Source organism: Dromiciops gliroides, chromosome 6 (assembly GCF_019393635.1).
Source record: "Dromiciops gliroides isolate mDroGli1 chromosome 6, mDroGli1.pri, whole genome shotgun sequence".
In the NCBI taxonomy this organism is placed as follows: domain Eukaryota; kingdom Metazoa; phylum Chordata; class Mammalia; order Microbiotheria; family Microbiotheriidae; genus Dromiciops; species Dromiciops gliroides.
The window spans coordinates 110,854,226-110,862,906 of record NC_057866.1 but is presented as its reverse complement, the minus strand read 5'-3'; the positions used below and the strand labels follow the sequence as shown (position 1 = coordinate 110,862,906).

The 8,681-nt window shown below is 45.2% G+C and overlaps 1 protein-coding gene across 1 annotated transcript in view; it reads left to right on the top strand.

The window, feature by feature from the left end:
* The first annotated feature begins 1,787 nt into the window (after window positions 1-1,787).
* Window positions 1,788-8,681, top strand: part of DENND2B (DENN domain containing 2B) — a 212,496-nt gene continuing 205,602 nt past the window's right edge. The window contains 1 exon segment of the mRNA XM_043970649.1: window positions 1,788-1,893. The gene's annotated coding sequence lies outside the window, so the exon portion shown is untranslated.

The window sequence follows — 8,681 nt, the reverse complement described above, 5'->3', positions numbered from 1 at the left end:
TCATCTACTTTTGTATAATGAAATTGCAAGGGGAAGCTAGGTGGTGTAGTGGATAGAATACTGGCCCTGCAGTCAGGAGGACCTGAGTTAAAATCTGACCTCAGACACTTACTAGCTCTGTGACCCTGGGCAAGTCACTTTACCCCAATTGTCTCACCAAAAAAAAAAAAAAAAGAGCTGCAACCTTACCAGGGCTTATGAAGGTTAGTCTCTTTTCAGATTGTTTCCAATGTTTTATAACATTACAGAGGTTTCTTGAAAAACTCTTGTTTTCATTTAATCTGGAACTAATGCAACCTATCCAGTACCACAGTTGCCACCACAGTGTTGTTTATGAAGGACATGTGAACCTTGAGCAGACCCACTGCAATAAGTTGTAAAAGGTTAATGCTAAAAATGGTTTTTTTTAATTGCTTCTCCTTTGGTAAGGGGGGGGTAGATTTAATTTCTTTGGTTCCTGCCACTATTCCTATTTGATCATGAATTAGTTAAATTATTTCCAGCATGTATCTTAAAGTCTCCATCATTTTTGATGCAGGCTCTGCAGCTGAGTAAATACTTCTTCAGGAAACCTGACAGTGGAATTGGCTTGTGTTTTGAAACATGCCCTGGCCTTAGATCTTGCTCTTGTTCATTCTCTAAGCGTTGTTCCTTGAGAATGTAACTAGGTTTGTGAAATTCCAGACAATTTTCATTGTTGCAAGGAGATAGGAAGATCTATTTGCAAGAATTTATGAGGGGGGAAGGGGGAGGGAGGGAGAGAAGTTGTTTTTTAACTGTCTTGTCTCCCAAACATTATACCTAGAAAATATTTATTGGCTCCAATTTTAGGTGGGTTGCAAGATTCTTTGCCATCTGCTTTATCCTATCCAATTTAGCACGGCTTCTGCAGAATTCCATCGATCATTTGGTTTAGACTTATTGCCAATTCCCAGTAGACTGTTGCTTATTATTAAATGACAATTTGGGGAGGTCTTGGTTTTGCATAATGAATTTAGAATTCCTTCTCACATAGTCCTTAGAGCTTCCAGAGCAGACTTGGTCTCTCCCTGGTTTGGCTGGGCACAAATAGCCTCTGCTCCCCGCTGGTTTCTGAATTAGCTGCTACAGGTAGTATTTATTAGTAGTAAGTCATAAAGACCCTCCTCCTTATATGACTTCACCAGCTTCCCTTAGACGTAGGGACTAGAAGAAAGGAAAAAACCTTTGAGGTTTGCTTCAAGGCAAGTTAGTTGCTCAGGCAGCTTTTCCCAGACTCTCCCAGCTCACGCATACCAGCAAAGTCCCTTTTTTCCTTCAATGATTGAAACCATCTGGATTTCAGGAGGGTCACGTGTGTGTGAGAAAATGACATAAAGTTTCAGCCTTTCTTGTTTTCCGCTGCTCAAAGTAAACCAACCTGGGGCGGACGCCGAGGAGGTAAGGAGAGTAGAGCCCCCTCAATCTGGGCACCCACCCCAGAACGACCCCTGGGCCAAATCCCCCTAATTCCCCCTCGATCAGCAGACCCCCACCGAATCTGTCCTTGCACACTTTCCGGCTCTGCATCCCGGCTCCCTTCACATCTACATCCTGCGCACACCCCTCCTTGGGTCCCTGCACGCCTACCTCGGCCTCCCCCTCCCACCCCGTCCCCCCGCCCCGCGCTCCCCCCTCCTCCCGCCCGCCCCCGGTCTCACTCAGTCTCCGGCGGAGGCACACCTCCTCCACGCCCCACTCCTTCCAAATCTGCTCCTGGCTCTGCTGCGCTCGCTCGGCTCGCCTTCCCCCCCAGAGTCCTGCTTGCAGCTGGGGGTGCGGATGCCTGTCCCGCTGGCTGCCTGTGCCGCAGGCTGCCCAGTCCCTGGGAGGCGCTTCTGCGGATGGCCCGATTGCGGCAGGCGGGCCGCAGAGGTGAGTGCTGCTGGGGCCATGGGGAGCCCGGAGCGCCGAGCCAGCTGGCCGGCCCCGGGCTCCCGGGCGCTGCGTGGACGGGAGGGGGCGACTGCTGGACTGCGCTGCGCGGCCTCCCGCCCATTGCCCGGGCTCGCCTTTCTTCCCAGATCCTCGGGGCCGGGGGAGCGGGGTCCCTCCCTGGCGGGGAGCTGCCCTCAGTCGGGACGCGGACTGCGAGCACTGAGCCGCTCACGAACAGCCACAGGCGCGCTTGGGCTCCGGGCCCAGAGCCCCACTTGCAAGCAGGGGTCCTGGATGGTCTCCCCTTCCCAGGGTGCGCTCCCCAGCCACAGCCAGGGATTGGGGGGGCAGGATTGTGGGGACTACAAGTGTTCTACCAAGGGCTGATTGACCTTGCTTTGGGGGTCTCCTTAGGTATTTAACATGAACAGAACCGAGGAGAATTTGCTCAAGGGAACCCCAAGGCTACTTCTTGCACAAAACCCGGGCTTCCCCCGTTAGTCGAATGGAATCGAATCCCTCCAGCACCTTTCCCCAAGTGTGTCTGCTGCTCGGCCCTTAGGGACCTTTGGGAAAGGGCTATGTATGACAGCGCAGCTCTCTGGGATCAATGCTTGCTTCTTTTCCCCTCCAGTTTTAGTCGCCTTGGACATGGGTATGTTTGCTCCACAGTCATGTAGTGACTGTGGAATTCCTAGGATAGGCTTGGACTGTTGTGTCTGCACGGTAGGTTTTTCCTTCTGGAAAAACTTGTGCTTTCTGAGTCTGAGATTCTATGCGTTTGGGATTCTCCAGTCCCTGGAACAATGCTAAATTCTAATTAGAAGTTGGTGAAAATAAAGCTGCGGGTTTTTTTTTTCCTTTTCCTCCTCTCATTCGAGTGTACAGACCCTGAAATCTGGGCCATGAGACTCCAGGTTAAAGACCTCTTACCCAAGAGAACTTCCTTGGAAGAATAGAGTGTAGACCTTCTTGTAACATATTTTAAGCTGGTGCCTGGGCAGGACGATGCTTGGACAGTAAAGTCCCTCTCAGGGACAGGGAAGAGAATGGCTAAAGGGATTTTGGAAGAGGTGTTAAACCATTACCCCCTTTAAAGAGATCGGCTGCAAGTGCTCTAAGAAGTATGCTGCTTTGGGTTTTAAAAACCTAAAAGTTTCTGGGTAATCTGCAAAGCAAGAAATGATTCTTTGAAACATTCTTCTTTTGAAGGGGAGAGTCTGTCTGTACTCTATCTGCTATGTATGAAGCACATTAAGTCCCATAGCTTAAGTGAGCTGTCCAGTTCCAAACTTAAGTACATTTACCGGACATTCAGATGGTGGTACTTAGAAAAAGGTAATCCTACTTTCCAACACAGGGTAGATTTTTGACACTGGGTGCCTGGGCCGGGGGTGGGGGTGTATTGGAGAGAATACTAAAAATAGTGTCTTCTACTGTGAAAATGAGGGGTTGGACTTTAAAAGATTCTTAAAGTTTCTTCTTTAACATTCTCTGAGTAGGGATTTTTCTTTCCGTATAGCATCATTGACATTGAGTACCTGCTGAGTGCTATATGCCAAGTATGACACACTGCTCCTGCCCCAGAGAATTTTGCAGTAGCTTATATGATTATTCTTGTTCCTTATGACTGGAATAGTCAGTAAGCTTCCACATCAGTAAAAAAAAATAGGGGGGTTAGCTAAAATTCCTTCTAGCTTTAAATGCTATTATTTTAAGCACAAAGGGAAAAGGAGAAAGGGATGTCAATGAATGTGCCAGGCACTATGCTAGGTGCTTTACAATTATTATATCATCTCATCCTCACAACAACCTGGGAGGTAGGTACTATTAGTCTTCTTGTTTTACAGTTGAGGAAACTGAGATAGATAGAAGTTAAGTGACTTGCCCAGGATCACCCAGCTAGTAAGGATCTGAAGCTGGATTTGAACTCAAGTCTTCCTGACTCCAGTGCTTTAGCCACCTCAATGAGATAATTGGGTAGTTTCATGGAGGTAGGATTTGAACCCCACCCACCTGGTGAAGAGATGGAGGAAGGATATTCTAGGTGAGTGAAATGGTGTGAGCAAAGACAGGAAGGGACTTGGCATATTCTTGCAATAATGTGGTGGAATTGGGAGAACAGTGGAGGTCAGGTTAGACTGAGAGGCTGGTGGCAAATTAATGAAGGATCTTGAGTGCTTTGAGCTAAGGAGTTTAGGTTTGATCTTGTAGGCAATGGGGATCTGGTGAAAGTTTTTGATAAGAGAGTAGGGTTCTGGAGAAAAGGGGGGATTCAAGATGTTCATGTAGGAAGATAAGCCTGGCAGCAGTGCACGTGAAATCACAAGTAATGTATTGTATTGATACTTCAGGCCAAATAAATGATGGTTTTAGCACCTTCCTCTTCTCTTAAGCCCTTACATTGCATGGTTCTCCGGACAAGAGCTAGTGTCGCTGACCACATGGCTACATAGACCAGGAAAGAACTGAACCCACTGAGGTAGGGATGCAAATGGAATGTGTTCAATGAAAGAACCAACCACAGTAACACTTGTTTGTTCTTTATGTTTGCAAAATGTTTCACCATCCTTGGTGAAAGTTCTTCTTTCCCAACAACCCTGGGAGGTAGATCAATAATAACATGAGGCTGTAACTTGTTCAAGATGCCCCTTCCGGGGTCAGAGAGTGCCTTACCACCCAGGGGCCCAGACTGATGGTCTGAGGTGCCTGGTTTTTCCATAGATTCTCATCTAAAAATTTGGCATCTTAATTTAAAGCATCTTGATAACTGGTCATCTGAAATGAATTAAGAAGTTTGTCATAATAATGAATCTAATTGAAAGTAAAATCTCGATCTACTCTTTAGTTTTCCTTTGGGAACCACTAGGACTCCAGGGGAGAATCATTCTTCTGCTAGACCAATGTTTAAAGAAAACTGTTCTTATCTCTCTAAACTTTCTAATAATAACCAAGATTTATGTAGCATGTTTAAGACTGGCAAAATACTTTATAGATTTCCTCTTCACAGCAACCCTGTGAGGTAGGGACCACAGACTTGATTGTTCTCATGTTAGATATGAAGAAGCCTAGCCTTAGGGAGGGTAAATGACATTACCCATGTTGGTCACCCAGTAGTGAATGTGGGAGGAGGGACTCCTATCTCCAGGGATCGCACCATGCTACCTTTTTATTCACTTGTTACTTTTTGCTTACTATAGATGTGCAGAAAGGGAGCTTAAACGGGACTGTTTATTTCTGGCTCAAACACATTCCCATGACCTCTGGTCCTCTGCAGATAAGAGGACAAGGGAGCAGTGAACAGTATTGAGGCTTGATGTGATATATAGAGCCCTGAACCACAAGGTGGGAGATCTGGGCTCTAGCCTTGATATTGCTCCTAACTAGCTGTATGATTTTGGACAGATCACTTCCCCTTTGTGAGTCTGTTTCTTCATTTATATATTAAGAAACTGGATAGAATGATCTCCACTGGTCCCTTCCAGCTTGAACATCCCATGTTTTTAGAAGCCCTTTGACCTGAATTGCTCCCTCCTTTTAATGATGTTTGTATTATTATTGATTATTGATAATGATTGGTAAGGCAGTCAGGGTTGTGACTTGCCCAGGGTCACACAGCTAGTAAGTGTTAAGTGTCTGAGGCCGGATTTGAACTCATGTCCTCCTCACTCCAGGGCTGGTGCTCTATCTACTGTGCCATCTGGCTGCCCCATTAGTATTATCGTTATGGGGAGCCACAAGGCCTTTTCCTCTGAACTGGTGAGTTTCTGAAAGTTCAGGTGTTAGAGCAGTATGGGTCTGGCTTTGGGTCAGGGAAATACACTAATCCTGGGCCTAAGAGAAGAGGGCACAGGAGGTGTATGTGAAATGCCTCATACCCTCCTTCCCACCACAGCATAAGGATCAAGTTAATAGACAGTATTTTTCTCTTCTCTTTTTTATTGTTGATTGTGTGTGTGTGTGAGTGTTTCCCTATCCAAGAAAGCATGAGTCCAGGGAAGGATTACAGTTCATAGTGCTTCATTTTCCTTTGGAAAACCTCTGTCAGATCCAGAGAGGCAACCTTGGTTGGGAGAATGGGGCACATGGGATTGACTTCATAGACAGATGCGTATGTGCTGAAGATGCTAGCCTCTTTGGGATTGGGCCTGCAGCAGCAGCAGGGTGGCTGTCTAGACTTGGGTTTGGAGACCAAGATCTTGAGACTGCATTGCCTTTCCTCATTTTGGAGCTGGTGTATAAGGGACTGGCCCCTCGAAGGCCATCATTATCTCTGCTGTGTTTTGTTGGGGGACTGAAAGGAGATCTTAGCTTGATTTCCTTGTAGGGAGCATGTGACAGTGGCCATCATTCCATGGGACATTTTTTAAGATGTTTCCTGTGAGAATGCTCTTGGGTTGGGTCTCCAAAAGAGACATCAACAACTCTGCTACTTGACCGTCCTAAATGGTTGCATGGTTTTTAGCCCTGTAGATGTTTTTAAACTCCTTGAGCAGCCAATTTTAGGATTCATTAGAGGGATAACTTGGGTTTCTTAAGCTGTTTAAGAATTAGAAAAATAGGGGCGGCTAGATAGCACAGTGGATAGAGCACTGGCCTCAGGAGTACCTGAGTTCAAATCCAGTCTCAGACACTTGACACTAGCTGTGTGACCTTGGGCAAGTCACTTAACCCCCATTGCCCCACAAAAAAAAAAAAAGAATTAGAAAAATAGAACTGGAATAGTCCTCATACGTCTCTGATATAATCTATTGCAGTTGAGGAACACTGGACTCTTGAACCCAGACTAACTCTAACCTATTTTTAAATTGTTCCCAAGAGGGAAATTCTACAGCCTCCCCAGGGAAAGATTTTGCATAGTTCCTGGAGAGAAAATGAGAGTTTTCCACCCTTTTGACAAAAGAGACTTTTTGCTACCTTAGGTTTCCTTCTGCTCTGTTCACCCTTCAACCCCACATCTCTCTGGGTTTAAAGGGACTTCTAGTGATAGGGGTACAAGCCTCCCAGAGCTTAAGAAACATCAAAGGCTCACCCAACAATGTGTGTTTTAGGCCTAAACAGGAATAAATCACTATCCTCTCCTGGCCCCCCTAGTAGTGACTTTTTACAAATAATACATACTGTGCCCATTGCTCCTTGGCCTCTCCTCTTGGCTAAACAAAATGAGCTTTCCCAGTTTCTCTTCATAGGTCATGCTTATAGACCGGTGCTTATTCTTGTTACTCTGTTTATGTTTTATGCAGGAAGTCAGATATTCAGGCATTTAGAGCTTTCAGTTGGAAGGGGACATTTTGAAGTAAAATGAGTTTGTTTTTTAAAACAAATTTCAAGTATGAGTAACTATGCTAAATCTAGGGAGGCTTTAAAAGCTTTTCATCAGTAGAACTTTGCCCAAAGTTTTTAACTGGTTAAAGATAGTATTGCTTTGAAGCAGCATGACATTGAGGAACAGAGTTACATCCCATATCTGTCACAAATTGACAGGGGTGACCCTGGACAAGTCACTTAACTATCTCAGTGCCCCCCCCCAACTCTCTAAAACAACCTATGAGTAACAGGAAAATATGGACAATGTACTTCAATTGAGGGAATTCCTTACCAGGTGCATCTTATTCTGATGATATCCCAATTTGGGTTGACTTTTTTTTTCTTCCTTAATTGATTCTGTGTACTGAAGTTCTGAAAGTCACAAACTTAAATCCAATCAAGTCACTCCCAAAGCAGAAATCTAGAAATCATTTGATTAAATCCTGGGATCCTGGAGAATATTTTGGGTTGAGCTCATTTAACCCTGTGCTAATATCAAAGAAAAAGATCCCTCTTGTGGGATCCCCCTCTAATAACTGGACAGGGGCTATGCAGGCAGTGACACTGGCCCTTTTTTTTTTCTTAGTAGTTTACTAGTTTTCATTCCATTGTCCATTTTGAGTGGGCAAGAGTATATATGTGATTTTTTTTTCTTTGAGTTTCAGCGAAGGTAATGGGGGACACCAGACTGAGAGTGGGAGGACATGGGTTTGAATGAGTTTGGGACTGCCTTTGGTTCACTGGGTGGGTGACTTTGGTTTCTTCTTTTGTACAATGAAGGGACTGGACCAGGAGATTTCTAAGCACCCCTCCGGGATGATTTTTTAGGGTTTCATGTATCAGAGTGGCTGAACATGGGATAGTGAAAAGAACATTGAATTTAAAGTCTGGAACCCTACCTTCCACTTCTGTTACGTCCTACTTGTGTGACCTTGAGCAAGTCACAAACTCTTTTGTCTTCAGTTTCCTCAGCTATAAAACAAGCCCGTTGTATTAGGTAACCTTGATTGTTCCTTTCCTCTCTAAATCTATGACCCTATAAACTTCCATCTTTAAGTCTTAAGTTTGAAATCATATATTTATAGTCTGGGAATAGGCTTCTCTCTCACCACAAGCCCACAAACCCTCCCAGGAGGCTAATTGATCTGAGGCTGTGTCCATGCCAAACTCACTACCTGGGTTGAGGCTAAATCCCCCTGGGAAGAGCTCTGTAGGAGGGAGGAAGTGTGGTGTAGTAGGAGCCCTAAATAGGAAGTCAGGCGTCTATTGCCAGCCCTGAGGCTCCCCCTTCCCCCTGCCTCCTTTCCTTTACTCACTCTGTGACATTGGACAAGACATCTGGGCCTTATTTTCCTCACCTATAAAATGAGAGGATTGGACAGAATGATATCTATGCCTGCTTTGTTCTGCCATCAAACATTTGTGGTCTGACAAAATTTTACTGGTCCACAAAAACTTTTATTATCAAAATCCCTTAC